This window comes from Panthera leo, chromosome C2 (genome assembly GCF_018350215.1).
Source record: "Panthera leo isolate Ple1 chromosome C2, P.leo_Ple1_pat1.1, whole genome shotgun sequence".
NCBI classification, from domain to species: Eukaryota; Metazoa; Chordata; class Mammalia; order Carnivora; family Felidae; genus Panthera; species Panthera leo.
Genome location: NC_056687.1, coordinates 4,908,292 through 4,932,493, shown reverse-complemented (window position 1 = coordinate 4,932,493; position 24,202 = coordinate 4,908,292). Strand labels below are relative to the sequence as shown.

Sequence of the window (24,202 nt, the reverse complement as noted above, 5' to 3'; positions counted from 1 at the left end):
TGACCCTCCCCCATTCATGCTCTGTCTCGCTCTGTCTCTCAAAAATAAATACATGTTAAAAAAATGTAAACGTCCTCCCCACAAAGGACCCTGCAGGTTGTGCCCAGAACAACTGCCTCATCCTCCAGGGCACAGGTGCCTGCCATCAACTCCCAGAGCCTTTCCAGCTCGCTGCAGCCCAGACCATTGCACCCTCCCAATCCGAACCATCCTGGCTAACCACTCTCGGTGTCACTCGTGTACCCTAGGGAGCCCCCGTCTTGTTTCCTAGTCCAAACTTTGAGGTCCTTAGGTGCCATCTCCACATGGGACAACTTTTGTCTCTCCCACAGCATTAAACAGCACAGTTCACATGGTAGGGGCTCATTTTGTAGTCCCACCGCGTGACAGGACCCAGGGGGTCAGGGAGGGATGCTGACAAGCCCTTACTTCTCAAGGAACTCTGCCCAGTGCAGAGCCAGACATTTGTCACTGGGCGTTTAAAAACCACATCCTTGATATTTACCCAAAGGAGCTAAAAACTTATGTCCACGCAAAAACTTGTGGACAGTGTCTACAGGGGTTTATTTATAACCGTCAACCTTGGAAGCAACCAGTGTCCTTCAGTAGGTGGAGCGATAAATAAACCAATCAATCCAGACAATGGAAAAGTATTCGGTGCTAGAAACAAATGAGCTATCGTGCCATGAAAAGACACGGAGGAACCTGACCCACGTCACTCAGTGAACGAAGCCAGTCTGAAAAGGCCACATGACTCCAACTATATGACATTCTAGAAAAGGAGAACTAGAGAGATAGTGAAAAGATCGGTAGTCGCGGGGGTTGGAGAAGGAAGGACGATAGACAGAGCATCACAGAGGATTTTGGGGACAGTGAAACTACTCTGTATGTTGTCGTAATGGTAGATATGTATCATTATGCATTTGCCAAGACCAGAAGAATGGGCGACACCAAGAGGGAACCCCAGTGCAAGTAACAATGAACTTTGGATGATAATGACAAGTGGATTCATCAGCTGTGACAAAGGCACCCCACAGTGGGAGAGACTGCACCTGTGTGGGGGCAGGGGAACTATGGGAACTTTCTGAACTTTCCACTCAATTTTTTTGTGAACTGAAAACTGCTCTTAAAAATAGTTTATTAAGGGGTGGGGGGAACCCACATTGTTTAAGAGAGCTGGGACGGGGGCAGGGGTGACCCCAACCCCCTACGAATCAAACCACAAAAGAATTGGCAGAACTTGCTTTTGAAAAGCCTGAGGCCTGACTTTTTAGGCACAAGCATAATTGAACACAAAAACCCAGAAAGGCAAAGAGGCCAATCCATGTGGTATACACGGAGGTTTTCATTCTGGCAGTTTAGAATTGTAGACTACTGGGGCGCCTGGGTGGCTCAGTCAGTTAAGCTCAGGTCATGATCTCACAGTTCGTGGGTTCAAGCCCCAAGTCGGGCTCTGAGCTGACCGCTCAGAGTCTGGTGCCTGCTTTGGATTCTGTGTCTCCCTCTCTCTCTGTCCTGCCCCCCCTGCTTACACAAACTCATTCTCTCTCTCTCTCTCAAAAATAAATATTTTAAAAATTAAAAAAAAATCATACACTATTGATCCAAGAAATGAACTTACAGATCATTGATTGAAAGAGAAGGTGTTGGGCATCTTTTCATGTGCCTGTTGGCCATCCGGATGTCTTCTTTAGAGAAGTGTCTATTCATGTCTTCTGCCCATTTCTTCACTGGGTTATCTGTTTTTTTGGGTATGGAGTTTGGTGAGTTCTTTATAGATTTTGGATACTAGCCCTTTATCTGATACATCATTTGCAAATATCTTTTCCCATTCCGTCGGTTGCCTTTCAGTTGTGTTGATTGTTTCCTTTGCAGCGATGTGGATGGAACTGGAAGGTATGATGCTAAGTGAAATAAGTCAGGCAGAGAAAGACAGATACCATATGTTTTCACTCCTATGTGGATCCTGAGAAACTTAACAGAAGACCATGGGGGAGGGGAAGGGGAAAAAAAAGTTACAGAGAAGGAGGGAGGCAAACCATAAGAGACTCTTAAATACTGAGAACAAACTGAGGGTTGATGGCAGTGGGGGGAGGGGAAAGTGGGTGATGGAACATTGAGGAGGGCATCTGTTGGGATGAGCACTGGGTGTTGCATGGAAACCAATTTGACAGTAAATTATATTTTAAAAAAAAGAAGAAAGAAATAGGCAGCATGAAAGAAGAGACCATGTCCGGTGCAGACACATGATTTATCCAAAATGTAACCAGAGCCATGCAGTGCTCATCAACCCCTCTGAGGCCCAGGTGGACTAAAAACTCTATTTTAGGGGGTGCCTGCGTGGCTCAGTCAGTTAAGTGTCTGACTCTTGATTTCTGCTCAGGTCACGATCTCACGATCATGGGATTGAGCCCCATGATGGGCTCTGCACTGGCTATGGAGCCTGTTTGGGATTCTCTCTTTTCTCTCTCTCTGCCCCTCCCCTGCTCACAGTCTCTCACCAAAAAACCTGAAGCTTTGGATTTTAGCCCATGCTTTTTCAGAGCCAAGACTGTAAGACTTAAGAGGTTTTTAAAACTCCAGCAATTTCTTTGAACTTACTAAAAATCTCCGAGAACTGTTGTGTTTATACAATACGTACTGATGTCAATCTTCTTTTTACTGGGATCGAGTCTTAAAGGGAGACTGGGTTTCAGTGCCTTTTGACATAAGCAGCTATTTAAACCGATTTGAAGGAAAAATAAATTCGTGAGAAAATACACCTGATGCACTTAGGTTAAAATTGTTTGGGGAATAATCGCTGGGGAAAAAATTTCAGCGAGAAGCAGAAGGAGCAATAATGATGCCCCAGCTGCTGCTACAGCTTTGCAAATTATCGATCGTCACTGGTTACTTCCACAGAGATCCTAGGAAGCAGCGGCCTTACTCCCTGCCTGCGTCCACGGTGAGACCTGAGATGGTGTGGGCGTTGGGTCCGGAGCACTTAGAATTTTAGATCAAAGATACGAATACTTCTCCTTTGGGTCTTAGGACACGTACTGTTGCCTTCTTCCATTCCAAATTCAATATTTAGTCGAGAAGATTAAGTTGTGGTGCTCTGTGCCCAGAGGACATGTGACTATCCAAACGCCCACAAAACCATGAAGAGCATGTGGGGAGGGGAGCAAAGAGGGGCTCTCTGTACCCAGTCAGAGGAGAGCACTGGCTGTATTATTTGTAACCACAGCGCAGGGGGTTTCCATCGTGTGAGCATCCGAAGGAAGTCTCATTCATTTAAACTTTTTGTAACGTTTATTTATTTTTGAGAGCTAGAGACCGAGTGTGAGTCAGGGAGGGGCAGAGAGAGAGGGAGACACAGAATCTGAAGCGGGCTCCAGGCTCTGAGCTGTCAGCACAGACCCGGACTCGGGGCTTGAACCCACGAGCCGTGAGATCATGACCTGGGCCGAAGTCGGAGGCTTAACCGACTGAGCCACCCAGGCGCCCAGGAAATCTCATTCTTTTAAGTGACAACATCTAATAAATCATTGCCTTGCCAGCAAGGCTGAAAATTGGATCTCAGGAGACTTAAGAAGAGACAAGAAGACATCTAATACAAATGCTAACACACAACCGGTCTGATCGGGGGTCCCGGCAGAGTGCAAGGCTGGAGGGGGGGACACGGTGAGCTTCACGTGGTCCCCGTTCTTGGGCAGTGACTCAGCCTTTCCACGACCAACTCCTCGCCCAAAGAAGAAGGTTGGAAATGCTACTTAGCCCAAAAGATTTTTCTGAGGTTGGAAGTTTACAACAATACCTGGCAAGTGGTAGGTTCTATGAGAATAAGTCAGAATACAAAGCTGCCCGTTTCGGTGAATCTGAGCTACCCAGAAGGGACACCATCACAGGATACTTGCAGGGGATGGTGGCAGCTGGGAGGGTCCGGAGATGCCTAATGGTGTGGCAGGGAGTGATGAGACCACGAGACCCTACTGGCACTTTACAGCACAGACAAGTGGGCCCTCCAAATTCCCCGGGGAAGACAACGGAACACGCTGGACACACAGCCCCTGCAGATGTGTTTCTGAGTATTTGAAGAACCGGCACGGGCTCATGAAGAGGAAGCATTTTAAAAAAGGGGGAGCCTGGGTGACTCAGTCAGTTAAGCATCTGACCCTTGGTTTTGGCTCAGGTCATGATCTCACAGTTTTTCGTTTGAGCCCCACGTCAAGCTTCGCGTTAACGGTGTGGAGCCTGCTTGGAATTCTCTCTCTCCCCCCATCGCTCTCTGCCCCTCCCCAACTCGTGCTCTGTCTCTCTCAAAAGAAACTTTTTTAAAAAAGGCATCTTTAGAAAAAAAGACAAGATTACTGATCTGTTAGATCAGGAGAATCTGCGAAATCTCAGGGATCGAGATCACAGGGGGATGTTAGCTTGATTTCAGCAAGTCCTTTGACCAACGGGTGACATTCTTGTGACACAGTGGACGTCATAAGCGGAAGAGTCTTTGAACAGTTCGATGGTAGCCAGTTGTGCACTGTCTCCAGAGAGCGGGATTACAGGTGGCTACGGGGACAGGCGGATTCTCTACTGGCATACTAAAGGGCCGTGATCTTGACTTCCCGCGTTCGTATTTCCTCAACAAGTCAGACAAGGACAGTGTGCTCATTGACTGTCCGTGTCACACCTGCTGTCACAGGTGACCCTACATCAATGCAGAATCGAGCTTTAAAACCACTGCTGCTGGGGCAGGGGGTGCTAAGGGGTTCAGTCGCTTGAGCACCCAACTTCGGCTTAGGTCATGATGTCACGGTTTGTGAGTTCAAGCCCCACATGGAGCTCTCTGCGGTCAGCACAGAGCCCGCTTCAGATCCTCTGTCTCCCTCTCTTTCTGCCCCTCCCCTGGCCACTCTCGTTCTTACTCTCTCTCTCAAAAATAAATACTTCTAAAAAGAAAAAGAGGGCCACCTGGGTGGCTCAGTCAGTTGAGCGTCCGACTTCGGCTCAGGTCACGATCTCACAGTTTGTGGGTTCGAGCCCCGCGTCGGGCTCCCTGCCGACAGCTCGGAGCCTGGAGCCGGCTTCGGATTCTGGGTCTCCCTCTCTCCGTGCCCCTCCCCCACTCGTGCTCTGCCTCTCTCCCTCTCTCTCTCAAAAATAAACATTTAAAAAAAAAAGAGAAAAAAAAAACACCCCACTGCTCCCATGGGGGCGGAGCTCCAGCGGGGGAAGAGGGAAGGTCTGCTGAGGGATGGTGCTGACGGTCACACGACAGTGTGCACCCACCTGATGCCGCTGACCTGCTCACCCAAAGTGGCTAAAAGGCATATTTTTTATTATGTGTATTTTGCCACAATAAATCATGCATGACGAAAACAAAAAAGGTTGTCCCAGGGAAACGAAATAGGCTTATCGTATGTGAAATCTTCTTGGTGGCAGAGCTAAAAGCCAAGGCACAGGGTGTCACCTCTTGCCATGTTGTGACAAATTTGGGTGTTAAGGGTCCTGTCACTCATGATGGGTTTGAAGACAAGAACATGTTTAGAGAAGGAGCTAGGGAGCTTTCTTTTCCTGTTTATGTTGGTTTCAAGTCCAAGTTCAGGGACGGCAACTTGTGCAAAGGGAAGGGTAAGCCATGACTTCGATATAAATAACACATTCAAATAAGAACCCAATAGTACCAAAAACAAAGTATTATCTTTCAATACAAAAGAATATAGGGGCGCCTGGGTGGCGCAGTCGGTTAAGCGTCCGACTTCAGCCAGGTCACGATCTCGCGGTCCGTGAGTTCGAGCCCCGCGTCAGGCTCTGGGCTGATGGCTCGGAGCCTGGAGCCTGTTTCCGATTCTGTGTCTCCCTCTCTCTCTGCCCCTCCCCCGTTCATGCTCTGTCTCTCTCTGTCCCAAAAATAAATTAAAAACGTTGAAAAAAAAAAAAGTAATTTAAAAAGAATATAAATGCCTATTGTTTAAATAAAAAAAAGAACCCAGTATTTAAAACATTTATGATTGGGGTGCCTGGGTGGCTCGGCGGGTTAAGCGGTTAAGCGTCCGACTTCGGCTCAGGTCATGATCTCACTTCCGTGAGTTCAAGCCCCACATCAGGCTCTGTGCTGACAGCTCGGAGCCTGGAGCCTGCTTCTGATTCTGTCTCCCTCTCTCTCTGCGCCTCCCCCAGTCATGCTCTGCCTCTCTCTCTCAAGTTAAATAAACATTAAAAATAAAAATAATTAAAAAATAAACATTTACGATTGACCAATTTATAAAAATAATTTTCACAAATACATTATACTAAGGAAGAAGCACATGAATCAAGTCTGCTTGTAAGTTTGACCAGATGTATGGCATATTATGCATGTATTTCATTTTATATTATTTTTTTAAAGTTTATTTTTATTTTGAGAGAGACGGTGAGCGTGAGCAGGGGAGGGGCAGAGAGAGAGGGAGAGAGAGAGAATCCCCAGCAGCCTCCCCACTGTCAGCACAGAAACAGAGGCAGGGCTGGACCCCACCAACTGTGATGAGATCATGACCTTAGCCAAGACCAAGAGTAGGACACTTGACCGACCGAGCCAGCCAGGTCACCCAGTAGATTACATTTTGAATCTGTTTCGTTAACCTCATAAAACAACTTCTCTCCAAATGCTTCTATGAGATTCGGAAATGCTACTTGTTATCTGCTTACAACACCACAGAGCAAAGTCCAGTGTGTACCAGGTCTGCTCCTGTGAAAAACGAAGCCAGGTCATTTGAACAGTTTAATACAAATGTTAATAGACTTGAGAAACCCATGAAATAAATGACCAAAAATGATATGTTTTCCCCCACGTATCTGAACTGGAAAAATCCTTCCTCAGACTTCAATATTTCAAAATGATGTCCACTTAGCTATTAATGGATGTGACGAAAATGGGGAATCTCATTGAGAAAATCAAATAAAACTCAGGACGTGGAAGAATCGTAGAGGGCAAACACAAATACGGGTGAATGTGGTCTACAGGGTCAGAGACCCGGGTTTCGGCTTTCCCTGCCTCATCTGCCAAATGGCCTCGAAACCCAAGGGGTTGCCGTGAAAAGGAAGGAAGGCGATGTGTGTAACACCGAGGTGCCTGCTGCTTAGTACCTGATCCGTGGCACGTGGAAAGGATTGGCTCTTTTCATTGGAAGTCCCTCCCCCTCAAGAGGAGGGGGAAATGCCTTCACCTTCTCATCGGTCTCTTGGAAGAGAGTTAAATTAAAGAACCGTCTTCTGAGATGTAGGCAGACAAGGAAGCTACCGAGTACCTGGGGACTACCACCAGAAGCCACTTCTAAACTTTTCTCCCCTTCTACCCTCAAGTCTTTTGCCCCACTTTCTACTGGTGACCCCATCAGAAGCCAGTGGGCAAGGGCGCTGGGAAGACACACACTGGAGGTCAGACTGCAAGCACAGCAGAGAAGAGAACACCCAGGACGGGCCAATCTCCAGTCTCCAGCTCAGCGGGCATGTGGGCTCACTCATTGTCCCCAACGGGACCTGACCAGAGGAGCAAGTCCCAAACCTGAGCGTCTAACATCGTTACATCAACTTCCTCATGGAATTGTCATGAAGCAAGATATTGTAGGAAACGAAACTGATTTGCCAAACAAAATGGCTTTTGCGGCCATCAGCTTTAACTCTGATACGGCCAAAGAGGAAAGTAAGAACAAGCAGAAGGGTTAAGAAAAGGGCATAGTTTTAATATTTGGTAGGAAAAGAACAACACCTTTGGCAATAATAGTAAACGCAGACTGCTATGGTCTGGACGACTGTGTCTCAACAAAAATTCACATGCTGACGTCCTAACGCTCCGGGTGGTGGTTTCAGGGGGTGCCTCTGACAGGGGATCAGGTCACGAGGGTGGCACCCCCATGAATGGGATTTCGTGCTGTTACAAATCCCACAGACTTCCCTACCTCTCTCCTCTGTGAGGACACACGAGAGGTCGGCCACCTGAAGATCAACCTCATCCAACCACACAGGGGCCCCCAATCTCAGACTTCCCCAGCCTCCAGCACTGTGAGTGACAAACTTCTGTTGTCTTCAGCCAAGCTGTCTATGCTACTCTGTTATCACAGCCCGAGTGGACAAAGGCTCAGCCTTTAGAAGATCCTTATGAAATAGAAGTCCTGAGTGTCCCCGGCTCATCGTGGATATGCCTCTAGGACATGCATCTTTTCCCATCAGGCACCACCCCTTCCTTTTTGGCTGAAACCTTGGGGCATTGTAACTCCAAATCAAAGGCTCCATGGGGCGCATCGGATTACTTTTTACATAAAATTATGGCAGAGGCACTGATGAGTCACGGGCTACGGGTAGGCTGGCCATCTTTGCTGAAAGCACAGCACTTGAGAATTAGTGCGTCCTAGAACTATCAGCCCTGAGGTGTCTGTCCTAATTTCCAGACTCATTTCTCACCACCCCACTTTAACGGACCTTTTGCTTCAATCGAGCAGGTCAGAGCCCCATCCTCAGTCACCCAGCACCTTTCTATGTGGTTCCCTGCCCAGAGCCCCACGTGCCTCCTTGCCACACTTTCTCATATCCTTGCCATCTGGGGAGCCCCACCCCGCAATACTCCGCTCAGACACTATCACAGTAATTAAATATTATTAGTGCAATTTCTTCTCTGCAGGGACAGCCACAAGCCAAATGTGGCACTGTTACTGACTCCTCCCGCGTGGAATTTAACATCACTGCCTCACATTGGGTACCCAGTCAGCGTCTATCCTTAGAAAGAACTCCTTGTGTCTCCTCTCTGACCAGGCTGCCAGCATCTGGAGGATGAAAATCTTCCTGAAACGTTTCCAGGTCTTGTTTGTTGCTGGTTACGGAGCCTCGGTGGAGAGGTGTTTAACCGGCCACCCCCCCACCACCATGATTACACTGGGGGAGCGGGAGCATGAGAAATGTGGACATCAACAGCCTCACCTCTACCAGCAAAAATAGACGCCATCGTTAGGTAATTAAGCTTCACGATGCACGTGTCAATTACAGACCCGTTCCAGACCCAAACCACCGCAGACAGCGCTCAGTAGCACATCAGGAAAACTTGTGTGCTCCAGGCGCCTGGGGGCTCAGTCAGCTAAGCATTTGACTCTTCATTTGGGCTCAGGTCAGGGAGGAGCCAAGATGGAGGAACAGCATGGAAGGTTTTTTGTGTGTGTCTCGCGTCCCTGAAATACAACCAGATCAACACTAAACTGCACACCCAGAAATCTGATTTGAGGATTAACACAACAATCTGCACAACCTGAACCACAGAACTCAGCAGGTACACGGCGTGGAGAGGTGAACTGGGGGAGAGAGAAGCTGTGGAAGGAAGAGAGAGGATGGGGGGGATACAGGAAAAGCACACCCCCCCCAAAAGCAGCTGGAGAGACAGTGGAAAAGTGGAAAACGCCGCAGGGACTGAACTAAAAAGGGAGAAAGGAGAAAGGAGAAAGGAGAGGGTTTAAATTCCACAAAGACTCTATAAACAGGGGGAGCACAGCGTCTGCAACTCCGCAGCTCGATACCTAGAGGTGTGGTGGTAGGAAAAGCGAATCCCCAGGAGCAGAGTGGGGTTTGGGTGTCTTTGGGCCACATGCAGAGGTGGTTCCCCTGCTGGGAGGACATCTGGTAGAGGCGGTGTGGCGCCCCCCACCCCCAACAGGCAAAGGTGCCAGCAGACCCCGGAGAACAACCACATCTGCTGGTACTAGAACAAGGTCGTTGGAGGTGAAGCCTGGCGCCGGACGCGTGCTGTGATTTTCCATAATCCCTGAAATGCTGCTGCTACACAATTGCGTGAACTTTCTCTCGGGCGGGCTGGCGCCCAGCCGCAGTCTCTGGGCATCGGCAGCAGCACGGTCCCGCGAACTTTCCTGGGTGTGGCCGGCGCTGGCCATTGCTGGGTGAGACCCTCCGCAGAGGGGCAGAACGGGTCAAAGCCGCCGTCCCTCAGAAGCAAGGGGTCGGCGAACACAGCCGCAGCTGAGATAAAACTCAGGCGAGAGGTGCTGCCTGGGGCTTGGTCACAGACAGTGTAAAAGCAGGGAGCGGGTGGAAGCCAAAGACAAAGGACGGGTGCACGATTGCTGATGGAGGGGAACAGAGTTCCGATACTAGAGACTGGGGGGCTGGGTGACGCCATTTTCACCACTCCCGCGCATGCTCATTCGCACCTGCAAGCGCCACAATAATCCACCCCAGTGAGCTGAGCAGCACCATCTAGTGGAGAGCGGAGCTGTTACACTGAGCCCCGCCCAACTGGGCCAACGACGCTCTTGAAGCACACAAGTCTCTTCGCCTGCTTAGTTTACGGACTATAAAGCGCTTCGTAGTTTGACTTCTAGGGGAAAACAAAGTAATTTCAATCATATTTCAGTCTGTTTGCTGGTCTATCTATTCAGTATTCTTTTTTGCCCCTCTTTTTCGTTTCTTTTTCTCGAACACAGAAAGAGAAAAAATTTATTTTTATTTTCAATTTTTATTAAAAACATTTCTGTAATTTTCTTTTCTACTATACTTTTTACTTTTGTGTACATTTTTTCAAATTCTATTTTACTTCCATCATTTCATTTTATTCCATTTCAGTGTATTCATTTTTTCAAATTTTCAAAAAATTTCCTTTTTTTTCCCTTTCTCCTTTTTTCTCTAATCTATCAAGCACCTTTCAACACCCAGACCAAAACACACCTAGGATCTAGCATCATTTATTTGATTTTGTGTGTGTGTGTTGTTTTTAATTTTTTAATTTAAATTCTTTTTTAATTTGAATTGTTTTTAACCTCATTAATTCCTTTTCTCCCTTCAAAATGACAAAACAAAGGAATTTAGCCAAAAGAAAGAGCAGGACGAAACAACAGCCAGGGACGTAACCAACACAGATACAAGCAAGATGTCTGAACCAAAATTTAGAATCACGATAATAAGAATACTAGCTGGAGTCAAAAATAGATTATAATCCCTTTCCATGGAGATAAAAGAAGTAAAATCTAGTCAGGATGAAATAAAAAATGTTACAACTGCACGCTGCAATCTTGAATGGTGCCATGGTGGCAAGGATGGATGAGGCAGAGCAGAGAATCAGCAATACAGAGGACAAACTTATGGAGAATAATGAAGCAGAAAAAGAGGGAGATTAAGGCAAAAGAGCATGATTTAAGAATTAGAGAAATCAGTGACTCATTAAAAAGGGAAAACATCAGAATCATAGGGGTCCCAGAAGAGGAAGAGAGAGAAATAGGGGTAGAAGGGTTATCTGAGCAAATCATAATGGAAAACTTTCTTAACCTGGGGAAATACACAGACATCAAAATCCAGGAAGCACAGAGGACCCCCATTAGATTCAACAAAAACCGACCATCAACAAGGCATATCAGAGTCAAATTCACAAAATACTCGGGCAAGAAGAGAATCATGAAAGCAGCAAGGGAAAAGAAGTCCCTAACCTACAAGGGAAGACAGATCAGGTTTGCAGCAGACCTATCCACAGAAACTTGGCAGGCCAGAAAGGAGTGGTGGGATATATTCAATGTGCTGAGTCAGAAAAATATGCAGCCAAGAATTCTTTATCCAGAAAGGCTGGACTCATTCAAAATAGAAGGAGAGATTAACACCAACAAAGACTAGAGAGGACCAGAGAACACCACCAGAAACTCCAACTCCACAAGCATCATAATGGCAATAAAGTCATATCTTTCAGTACTTACTCTAAACGTCAATGGACTCAATGCTCCAATCAAAAGACAGAGGGTAACAGAATGGATAAGAAACCAAGATCCATCTATATGCTCTTTATAAGAGACCCACCGTAGACCTAAAGACACCTTCAGATTGAAAGTAAGGGGATGGAGAACCATCTATCATGCTAATGGTCAACAAAAGAAAGCCGGAGAAGCCATACTTATATCAGACAATCTGGACTTTAAAATAAAGACCGTAACAAGAGATGAAGAAGGGCATTATATCATAATCAAGGGGTCTATCCACCAAGAAGACCTAACAATTGTAAACATTTATGCGCCAAATGTGAAAGCGCCCAAATATATAAATCAATTAATCACAACATAAAAAAACTCATTGATAATAATGCCATAATAGTAGGGGACTTCAACACCCCACTTACAACAACGGACAGATCATCTAATCAGTAAATCAACAAGGAAACAATGGCTTTGAGTGACACACTGGACCAGATGGACTTAACAGATACATTCAGAACATTTCATCCTAAAGCAGCAGAATATACATTCTTCTCCAGCGCACATGGAACATTCTCCAGAATAGACCACATACTGGGATGCAAATCAGCCCTCAGCAAGTACAAAAAGATTGAGATCACACTGGGCTCAGCTCATGATTTCACAGTTCCTGAGTTCCAGGCCCACATGTTCAGCATGGAGCCTACTTGGGATTATCTCTCTCTCTCCCCCTCTCTCTCCCTCTGACCCTTCCTTGCTCTTGTGCACTTTCTCTCTCTCTCTCAAAATAAATAAATAAACTTTAAAAAATGGAAAACTGGTGTGCTCAAAACGTTCCTAAAAAACATCAAATGTGCATTAAGGTGAAATTATGTTACACATGCAAAAGAAGATAACATCTGACCCTAAATACATTTAAATAAATAAATTTACACTGAACAAATACACATCTTTAGGTAAATAAATAATGAATATAAATGAATATATATTGCATACATATTGCATACGTATATATATTGTATACATAATATATACTACATATATACATACACACATATATACATACATATATGCATACATGCATATATAATATATATTATATTATATATGCAATATATATATGTATGCATATATATTATGGTATATATGGTGTGTATATATATATGCAATATATATGTATGCATATATATGCATTTATATATTTATGCATGTAAATTATATATTATATATATAAATATGTTATATATTATATAGTTTATATATTTATATATTATACATTATATATTTATTTATATGTAATATATACATATTATATATATAATATATAATATGCATTATATATGCATTTATGTATGAATATACATGCAATTATATATATGCATATTATATATATGCAATTATGCATATATATTATATGCATATATAATATATTATATTATATATATGTATGCATATATATTATGGTATGTATGGTATATGTATGCAATATATATATATGTGCAATATATATGTATGTGCATATATGTATGCATATATTGCATACATATATGCACATACATATATATACATACATACATACATACATACATACATACACATGGGCCACAGCTGTGACAGCTAATCTCAGCTCAGGCCCCAGCTGCCCACAGGGCACGGTAGCAGGGGCACAGTGCTCCAGGTTGCACACTGCATAACTGCAGGAGGAACCACAGTATAAAGTCGTGGCAGCCCCTCACAGCCCGGCCGACATTGAAAAACTGCCTTTCTATGCAAGGTAGCCTAAATTTGACCAATGCCCTTAAAAGAGAAAAGAAAACCAACAAAAGCTATTAGCCATGGGTAAACGATTCACCCGGCAGTGGCTTTTCAATCATGCCAGTTGTACCCACCGGGGGCTTTGTTGTCCCCTCCCCCGTGTGTTTCTTTTGCCAACCCCGCTGTGGCTTCCCTCAAAGGACTCACTCTGCCTCAGTTATTGGTGTTTCGGTTATGGCCTGGGGTCCCTTCCCAGGAACTGAGCGTTTGAAAATACCGTCACCAGAATATATTGCCTTCCCTGACACCTCCCTGATGACACTGCTTCCCCCTTAGCCGCGTCTTCTTTCTCCCCACGGCCCCCTCTCTAATGGGGTCCAGAACACTCCTGGGAGAGGCTGGACAGCTGGGCGCACAACCAGGACCAGGCATATGAGGGCAGCACAGGAGGAGCCAGAGGGAGGAAGAGAGGGCCGCCTCTGAGCTGCCACCTTCCAGGGGCCCCTCTGCCTGTGAGCGGTCATGGGGCCCGGGAGGCAGCCACGGGCATGCCCCACTCAGCTCGCCCTTGGAGAGAAACCAGCTGCAAGGTGCCTAACTGGGTGGCCGTGCCCAGCCGCAGGCTTCACGCTCCCGGGGCCACCCCCGTTGCACCCCCGTTGAATGCAAGAGGCAGGCCATTTCTGCCCGACACGCGGCTGCTCTAAAGCCATCTCTGCACCAGGGTTCCCTGGCCAAGCATCTCGGTGCCAGGCCCCTTCCTACACAGCCCTCCCTCCTCCCGCTCTGCATGCCTGGGAGCCCCGCTTCTGGGAGCCCCTCCCTGGCTGCTTGTGCTCTCTCTCTCGTTCATCCGCGCAGACACCCCCTCTCCTCCCCGCACCCACCCCCCGTAAGCCTCTTGCCTGTCTAATTGCTCAGGGCACAGCTTCCCGAGGACCCAGAACCTCACAAGGACCAAGGACGACTGGAAGCTCTGAGGCATCAGCCGGGCCCAGCGGCCAGCAGGTGGGAGCCCCACCTCGCCCGTAACGGAGAGGCCCCTCTTCCTCTGTGTACGCATGAGGCTTCCAGAAGCCGTCCCCTCCCCCAGGCAGTGTTTGAGACCATCTTCCTTTCTGGCTGCCGTCCCTCTGCCGCTCCCATTCTCATAAATGCGCTCTTTGTTTAGAAGCACGAACACCACCATTCAAGTTCCCGTCCGAATTGCGGCGAACGTCCACGCGCGGCTGAAACCCAACACGACGATGGAGTCAGCTGCACCGTCCTCAGCCAGTGCTCAGTGCACCTGCAGCTCGGCCGGCCCCTCCGGAGCCCTGTGCAGGCCCCAGGCTCGTCCTCAGTGGGCCGAGGGGCTCCTCAGACACCACAGGAAATGCCCTTAAGACGCTAATAAGCTCCTTCGTCGGTCTCTGTCACACCGTCTAGGCGAGAAGCACTTGCCAGCTGCGCTATGTGCGAACGCTCGCTGGCGACGACTGTCCCACATCAGATGAGAAGCCGCACCGCTGACAAGACACGGCGATGGCGGGAAGGTGGCCTTGGGCGGAGGGGGAGGAGGGGAAGGCAGAAATCGCTGGAGCAAACTGAGGAAGCCCAGCCGAGGCTGCCCGGCCACAGGAGCAGACGCGGGGCACGCGGCGGCCACCTGCACGGGCAGGCTGGCTGCGCGCAGAGAAGCATCGTCCTCAGTCGTGCAAAACGCTTAAGGCAGCTTCACCTTGCAGGAGCCCGAAGCAACCTGAACCCTTTTTGTGCATTTGTTGAATTAACAAGTAGGAATCCAGCGCCCGATCACAGGCCGTGCCTCTTCTAGACCGTGGGGACAGCGTGACAACAAAATCCCTGCCCTGCGGAAGCTGAATTTGGGCAATATGCCCATCAACAGTGGCCACAGCAGGACTCTCGGCGACGACAGCAAACGGGTGCGTTTCCGTTACAGCAGCGGGCGCGCACGCGGTGCACGTCCTTCCTGTTCCTAGACGTTCCACGAGCGCAGTAACGCTGCGCATGCGCGGATGGCGCGTTGGGGGGGATGGGCGGCCCGTCGGGCCCCTTGGGGGGCAGCCCACGACGATTGCTCCCCGGAGGGCGAGTCATCGAGTTTGGTTTCGCGGTCCTTGCACTGGTGGGAGGCGGTGCTCAGACCCAGACGTAAGAGCGCCACGGAAACAGCGAGCACCTGATGACGGTCCCCATGGAACTAGGGCAGCAGAGGTCAAAGCTGCTGTGGAGGCTAAAGGGGAGGGGCTCGCACCGCGAGGTTTCACAGGGAGGGCCCGGGATGCAGGGGATTCCTGGGGACCTCGTCTGCTTCAGCAGGTGGGTTTCAGACTCTGAATTTGTCCACCACTGGTTTTGAGGGCCAAGCCCCCGGGCCCTGCTGGTCCAGGAGGAGAGACAGCTGCCTGCGAGCGTCCTGGTAGGGTCCGGCCTTGGCTGCATCGTAGGTCTTCAAGGCCAGGAGGCAGGACTTCCCGAGAGCTCTGGCAGCCTGGCGGAAGGCCCCGGAGAAAGGCTGCCCTGCAGAGGCGGGAGGGAGGCCCGAGGGAGGCCTCAGCCTTCACGCGCCCGGTGCCCACATCCACAACCTCGACATCAGTGTCCCCCCGCCAGGCTCCAGTTGAGGCTCGGGCAATGGCAGGCATTGGGGGTAGGATCCAAGGGGGCCGCAAGGGGCCCCGCAAACAGGCGCAGCGTGGTACGGGCATAGGGAGGAGGCAGGCACGGCCCCAAGACCCGGTCTAGGCTGGGCCAGGTGTGGATGGCCCTGCTCAGAGTTGGGGGGGGGGAGGGGTCGTGGCAGGGGTCGGCCAGCACAAGGCTGGTGGCGTAGAGGGGAGGCAGGAATTGGCGAGCAGGGCGCCACCCAGCCCCAGCACCACCCGGCGTGCCAGCTTCTCGCTGGCGGAGAGGCAGCCCGTGTGGGTGTCGCGCAGTGCGGGCGCTACTTAGCACGTGGGCCTCAGCTCCCCACGGATGTGGGCCTGCAGGCGGGAGGGTGGGCAGTGCGGGAGGCTGCCCTCTGCCGACGGTGGGCGGTAGATGTCATGAGCAGTCTCTTGGGGGTGTTTAGTGAAATTGACTCTTTCTTGCATTTCATCAAAGATATTCTTAGGTGAAACCGGCTTTCTTTTTTTCTTCCTTTCCTTCCTTCCTTCCTTTCCTCCTTTTTGCTTTTCTTTTCTTTTCTTTTCTCTTCTTTCTTTCTTTCCTTCTTTCTTTCTTTCTTTCTTTCCTCCTCTTTATTTTCTTTCTTTCTTTCTTTCTTTCTTTCTTTCTTTCTCTCTCTCTCTTTCCTCTGAGTACACAGTAGTGAAGAAGCCAATGACTACTGTCCAGTTTAACACCATGGCCTTCATTTATGCTAAGTCACCAGCAGTTTTACCTGTTGTGATGGTTAATTTTATGCGTCAACTTGGCTAAGTTATGTTTCCCCGTTGCCTCATCAAACACCAGTCTAGAGATTATTTACATGAGATTAACATTAAATCGGTGAACATGAAGTAAAGCCCATGACTCTCTATGATGTGGGTGGGCCTCATCCAATCAGTTGAAGGCTTACAAGAAGAGACTGAGGTCCCCTGGGGAAGAGGGAATTCTTCCTCCAGGCTGCCTTCAGACTCAAGCTACAGCACTCACTCCTCCCTGGGTCTCCAGCCTGCTGACCTGCCCTACAGATTTTGAACATGTTAGTTCCCACAATCATGTGAGCCAATTCCTTAAAATCTCTCTCTTGTGTGTGTGTATGTGTTATCTGTATGTATCCATCTAATATACATTACATATGTTTGTATTATCCCTCCAAAGAGCATTGTTTCTCTCTCTCTCTCACTCTCTCTCTCTCTCTCTCTCTCTCTCTGTACACAGACACACACACACACACCCTATTCTGTTTCTCTGGAGACTAATATACCTATTAATATTAATGCTTCTGCATCATCAATGCAAAGGTCAACTCAGTGAAAAAGGCAAAGAAAAAGGCATTAAGAAAATTGTTTTTGGGCGCCTGGGTGGCTCAGTGGGTTAAGCGTCCGACTTCGGCTCAGGTCACGATCTCGTAGTTTGTGAGTTCGAGCCCCGCGTCGGGCTCTGTGCTGACAGCTCGGAGCCTGGAGCCTGCTTTGGATTCTGTGTCTCCTTCTCTCTCTGCCCCTCCCCGCTTGCACTGTCTCTTTCTGTCTCTCAAAAATAAATAAAACATTAAAAAATAAAGATAATAAAAAAAGAAAATTGTTTCGATGACGTGATCCTGGACTGTGAAAGCACTTGGGGTTCCCAGCGGTCCATGGCCCACACCTGGAAAACTGCTGTCCTCGCTTTTCGTCCTGACATCTCTACAATGTCAAATCTTCACTTCATAAATGGACCCGCTATCAAACCTGATCAGCAGGAAGAGCTCAGGGTCTGGGGGAAGAAGACAGGAGGGCCATCCTGGTGCGGCCCCTGAGTGCCTGGATTCTTAGGAGAAGCAGTTCCCAGAGCCTGGAGCTGCTCAACCACAGCCGTCTTCCTGACACCATTTCCCCCGGGGGCCCTTGGTTCAGGCACTTTCTCTGATGGTTCTATCTGTGGACAAATTGCTAGCGATTCCTGTTCCTTCTTTTCAGGTGTAACAGCCATGCATATTTTATCCCCATAAATTACGAGAATTGAGCCATCAGCGCATGGGAACAAAACAGGACGTGTTCTTTACCCCCTTTTTTGTCTCCTCGAGACTCAGCAGGTGTGGGATAAAGCATGTGCCGTGCTGGGAGCAGACTGAGCAGGTACCTGCTCCCGCTGGCTGAGATCTCAGGAGAGCCTGGACCACAGCCAGGCCACCTCAGGACAAAGGAGAAAGTGGGGAAATGCCACAGTTGGTGGCAAAACCGTCTCCTCCCCCGAGGGAACTTGAGCATTCGAGTCATTAAGTAAAGCAGCCCGTCTGGCAGTTGGCTTTGAGAAGCAATTCACACCGCTGTAAATGGATTAGGGCAACGTAAGGCCTTCCACATTTCGATTTCAATTATTCCGCACGGATTTTTCACGTCCAGGAATTGTTTTGAATGTCTCTAGAAACGCAGAAAGGAAATAACGTTTCTTGATTTGGGGCTCTGAAAGCATGTTTCCCATTCTCGTTGTTTTCCGTCTTTGCCTTAACCTCCCTTTAACGCCAGGTTGACCAGCTGCCCGGCTTTGGCGTGAGGAAGGGGACGCGAGTGTATATTCATAGGCAAGTGAGGATGGAAATGCCGGGAGGACCCACGGAGGAGGGTCGGTGGCTGTCCTTGCCTGACACTCCCAGCTGGTGAATTCTGAAAAAAAAAAGCCTGGTGCGAGACGAGTGGAAGCCCCTGCCCCTGGACCCGCACCGCAGGTCGACGTGCACAGTGAGGGATAGTGTTGGAGCATGCTTGCACCCAACGTGATTCTTTGTGCAATTAACTGGCACAACGTGACATAGAATCTGCAGGGTAATTCTAGGGGTGATAACGGACTCTAAGTGCAACACCAATAGGGGTGCCATCTTTTTCTCTGTACGTGGTGCCTTGGTACAATTTTGTGCACATGCCATCCTTTAGCTCAGTGTCCAGGTGACCACCATTTGCTGCCTTTTCACACCAAGAGGCTTCGAAAGGCGGCAGAGAGATCAGCCAGAAAAGTCAAGTCCATCACATGAATTGGAACGGGGTGGGGGGGGGGGGGAAGAAAGTCTCTCCCTCTAATGTGGTGTTGGGGAGTGGGAGGCGACTTTCTACTTGCCCCTGGGGAAATCATGACCTCACAAACTTCATTTGTCCGAAGTGTTAGGAGGCGACAAGAGTTGGGCCATGGAGAGGAAAAGGAAGCCAACAAGGAAAAGAGCCCCGTTCAACCACAAGGGCTGGAAGGAGGCGCGGCAGACACTGGCGAAGCTCATCCCGTGTCAGGCCAGGGAACGCCCTCTGGATCTTACCGAGAGAGGCACGGCAGGGCTGGGGAAGGAGCGGCAGAGGAGGGGCCCGGCCAGAAAGAGGCTGGAGCTGGATGCTCGACCTGCCTGCCCGCTGGTTGGTTGTTTACATCGCTGCAAGAAACATGGTCCTTGCATGGGAGGGGTGGGGGAGAACTGCTGATCTCTCTTCACTCACGCCTTTATTTATTTATTCCCCTTGCGTTCGCCATGCCAGTGCTCACCCCCAAATCTAAAACGTCCAGATTTAAGCCAAGGTATTGGAAATGTTACTGAATGCCAGGGGTTACACAGAACCTGCAGCCTAAGTCTCGTTGGGCTCCCCAAGGAAGCGCCTGGCTCTGAGCTTCCTTTTAATAATTGAAAATCCCAGATGCTCCCTGTGGAAAGAGATTCATATATGCTGTGTGTCTGGGGGGTGGGCAGCGGGGAGAGGTAAGGCTCGTGAAAAAGCAGTCTCTCTCCAATTCAAAGTCTGAGTTCTTGATTTAAACAGAATTTGTTTTTCTAACCAGTTGGGAAGCGTCTCTCCGAGTTGGAAGCAGAAACTAGGATGTTTGCCCCACTCCCCACTTGAACTCTGCCCTCTGAATAAAAGAAGTCACTCTTACTCATTTTCTAGCTTCAGACCAAAGGACAAGATGGGAAGAGCCCTCTGAGATGATATTTTCACATTTTTAAAATTCTTTCTCCTTGAATGAACGCCATACTGGACAGCAAGGAGGTGCCCACACTCACCTGTGTGGACAGGTAAGGGAGCCCTCTCTCTTTCCTGCATGTGAGACCCTGAGGAAGCATCTCCGAGGTAGGGGGTGGCTCTCATTTGTGGTTCAGGGTCAGACAAGGGCTTATATTTAGGCAGAATGGTGAGATGTGCCTGATTGATTTTGTTGTATATCACAGGGCCCACCAGCCTTCTAAGAAGAAAACAGGTGCCAGAAAGAAAGAAGCTGAACATTTGAGGGCCAACATGATAGTCCTGAGTGGGATTGTAATTCCCTGTGACTTTATAGCGGGTGTGAGGGAAGAGACAATGAGTGATATTCAGAGACAGAGTAACTCATTTAAAGTCAGAGCAAAGACCCGTAAGATTTTATGATATCTTATCAACATTATAATAGGATGATGATAAAATAATATAATGCAAATACTGATAATAATAGGGTATGTACATGATAAAATAATATATTTTATTTTTGTACGCCAATCACAACTGTTAGCAGGATTCATTTTAAGTGTGTACTTAACCGCTAACAGAGTTGGACTTGCCGTAATCATTCCCATAAACACGTAATGATAAATTACCTGTTCAGGAATAAAAATGTTGCAGTTTAAGGATGCATCTTTGCCGTGGAAACTGCCCAAAGTCACTTCCGTTCCCCCTTTGGTATACTGACTCTGTGTATGTATGTGTGTTTTCTGTGTGTGTGCGTGTGTGTGTGTGCGTGTGTGTGTGTGTGTGTATTTCTCTAAACAGCAATTCTGTCCCAGGAGCATACCCATACTAAAATCTTTGAGTACTTTAAAAAAAAAAAAAAGGTGATTCGGGTGCTCCAGAGATATTTTAAATTTTTTTGTGTTATTAAGAAGTACAAATATTCCTGAAAACTGAAAAGAATCTGCAACAAATCTGATGGGGCAGAAGAAGGAATTCATCTAATCAACTATTGTGGTTAAGGCTAAGTTATCAGATTTACACCCTATAAAGATGATCAACTTCTAGAAAATGCATATAATTTTCCAATAATGCAAGCACATTAACATTCAGCTGAAACTCCATGAAATCTAAATTTTCCATAATGTTTTATTTGTTTTTTTTAATGTTTTATTTATTTTTGATAGAGAGGGAGAGAGAGACAGAGCATGAGTGGGGGAAGGGCAGAGAGAGAGGGAGACACAGAATCTGAAACAGGCTCCAGGCTCTGCGCTGTCAGCACAGAGCCCGACGCGGGGCTTGAACTCGTGAACTGTGAGATCATTACCTGAGCCGTAGTCGGATGCTTAACCGACTGAGCCACCCACGTGTCCCTAAACTTTCCATTAATGTTTTAAAAGACAAACTCCTCTTTGTCTCTTCCTGGCATCACTAAACTCATAGTTCTCAACTTTGCTTGGATCTGGGGCTCATTTGAGCCTCTGATAAAATCTATGGGCCTTCTCCCCCCAGAAACCCAATTTAGACACAAATTTGGCGAGTTTGTAAACCCCGTGAAGCAGACCCATGGATAATTTAGAGAGTTAAGAACCCTAGACACATTCTTTGAACAAATATTTATCAAACACCTACTAGGTCCCAGCACATTTCCAGGTGCCAAGTAGTCCAAAGTCTGGGATAAAATGGTCCCTGCCTTCAGGGAGAACAAAGACAGTATGTGGATAAGCAAATAAGACACAAGATGGTTTCTGACCATGCGGACCATGCTGATTTTCTGACCATTACAAAAGTCACCCAGCCCAAGGTGACTCATGTCCCAGGAGCATGTTATGATATTATAATTTTCTAACTTTTATAATTAACAGAGTTTTGGTAGAAGAAAGCAGCATTTAAATACCAGGGCTTCCTCCATGCCAGCAGACTATTATTATTCTGGATTAATAGACTTTTTGAACTGAGCAGGACCCCCCCCACCACCACCTCTGCTCCTCCCTGGTACTCACAGGGAACCCAGCCCCCGTAGACTTCTTCAGAATGGAACCAAGAGAAGCAGCTCTACATGGCCACCAACGCCTAGTTGTTAGATGGGTGTCTTTACTTACGACAACCTGACATTTGACTTTTTGTAATTCCAAACGAATTATTCCTAAATTCCTGGACAAGTTGAGTCTAATCCATTCTCCTACAGATTCTCCCATAGATCTTTTATCCAGGTGAAACACTCACAGTTTCTACAGTAATTTCTGAACAAGTCAGTGTTCCTTGCATACTGGTCTGCTAACTTAAAGCCCAGGAGAAGAACTTTGCAATAAGGAACATTCTGTGACAATCACCACCACTGGCACATGGCATTTTATTTATATTAAGCCTCACATTGCATTTGGTTAATTCAGCACCCACTGGGGCCACGGAGCTCTTCATTAGCTGAAACCACCTAGGCTTTCCTATTAATCAAAGTCTTCTCTATTTTATGTCTTTATTTTTCTCTGTTTTTCTTTATCTAGCTTCTTTAATTGAATGCTTAATTCATGCTTGTTAGTCTTATTTTCAATAATAGCATTTAGGGCTATAAATGTATACCCAAGTACGGTGTTAGCTGCATCTCATAAGACCTATGCAGCAGAGTTCCATTGTTGTCCCAACTAGTTCCTAATTTCCACTGAGATTTTTCCATTAATGAAAAACTTTTTTAAGAAAAGTGTGTGTTGTTATCTGAAAATATTCAATTGTTTCATAAGGAAAACTATCTGAATGTGCATGTGCGTGTGTGCGTGTGTGTGTGTGTGTGTGTATTTCTGTGAGCAGTGGTGCAGTCCTTTGAGGCTATACCCATACTAAAACCTTTGAGTGCTTTGAAGAAGGAGATAATTCAGGTAGTCCAGAGATCATGTGGCTTTTCTTAGGACATTCACAAAAGAGTTAAGCATAGATCTTAAGTAAGCTTTTAGTTTATGAGATTGAGTAAAATCATATGTCAGGTTAAATATAGGTCATGAATATTCAAGTATATTGAAGTAGCTTGTGAAATACAGTAAAATCAATAGGTGTGTTACATATAGAAAGGAAGGTTAGTAACCTGTAAGATATATCAAGGTTAGATAGAATAAATCCTTAAAATATGACATAATAAAGTAGATGCTTTATTAGGTCATGATCAGGCCACCTCTGGGCAGGTAACTGTGTTGCCCCCAGATTTGGCCAGCCATCAGTGACACCCATGGTGATCTCTCCGCAGCCCCGATGTTCTGCCTGAGGAGCACAGATGAAAACCACAACTTCTCGACAGTCTGCCTAGTGAGCTGCGGCCAAGCCTCCTTGCCCCTGTGTCTCTCCAAGGAAGAGATATCAGGTGCCAGTGACCCAGGGAAGCTTCCATTTGTGGAGCCCCTTCTTCAAAACTCGGCCCCAGTCCTCATAACAGCATCCTTGGGGGGGAAGGTTGATGCAGCAGGGAGAGAAACAGGACCCATGAGCACCGTGTACCTAGGATTCAGGAACTTCACCTGCTCTGAAGTATGTTAACTTACCCTTTCTCTCTCCCCTCACTTCCCTCCGTGTGACTTAGGTTGAGTTTAATAAACTGTGTGATTCAAGCATCTGAATACGGCCCGTGTTCCTTTCTGTTGCATCATCCCTGGGAGGGCCCCCCTAGCAGTGTACTTAGGATCAACGGTTGCATCAGGGCAATTTTCTTTCTTTTTTTTTAACGTTTATTTATTTTTGAGACAGAGAGAGAGCATGAACGGGGGAGGGGCAGAAGAGAGGGAGACACAGAATTGGAAACAGGCTCCAGGCTCTGAGCCATCAGCCCAGAGCCTGACGCGGGGCTCGAACTCATGGACCGCGAGATCATGACCTGAGCTGAAGTCGGACGCTTAACCGACTGAGCCACCCAGGCGCCCCAGCATCAGGGCAATTTTCTACAAAGTAAGGTTTTGGGGGAGTTTTAATTTCCACTTTGATTTCATCCCATTGCCATCTGAATAGTATTCGTTATTTTGTATTTGTTGAAGACTTTTCTCAGTGATTTCATGCAGGACCATTGTAAGTGTTCTACATGAACTTAAAAAGAAAGTACAGCCTCCATTTTTTCAGTGCAAGGATATATATTTTTTCCAATCCACTGTGTAAAATGGTATTTTTCATACCGTTTATAACATTACAATCTTTTAT

The 24,202-nt window shown here is 47.4% G+C and overlaps 1 long non-coding RNA gene across 2 annotated transcripts; it reads left to right on the top strand.

The window, feature by feature from the left end:
• The first annotated feature begins 15,485 nt into the window (after positions 1-15,485).
• On the top strand, positions 15,486-23,631 carry LOC122230215. Of its 2 annotated transcripts, none has more exons than XR_006207345.1 (3): positions 15,486-15,593; positions 19,997-20,124; positions 23,265-23,631. It is a non-coding gene; the product is annotated as an uncharacterized LOC122230215 (long non-coding RNA). The 2 variants fall into 2 exon arrangements; XR_006207346.1 differs by having other exon boundaries at positions 15,486-15,761.
• The last annotated feature ends 571 nt before the right edge of the window (positions 23,632-24,202 follow it).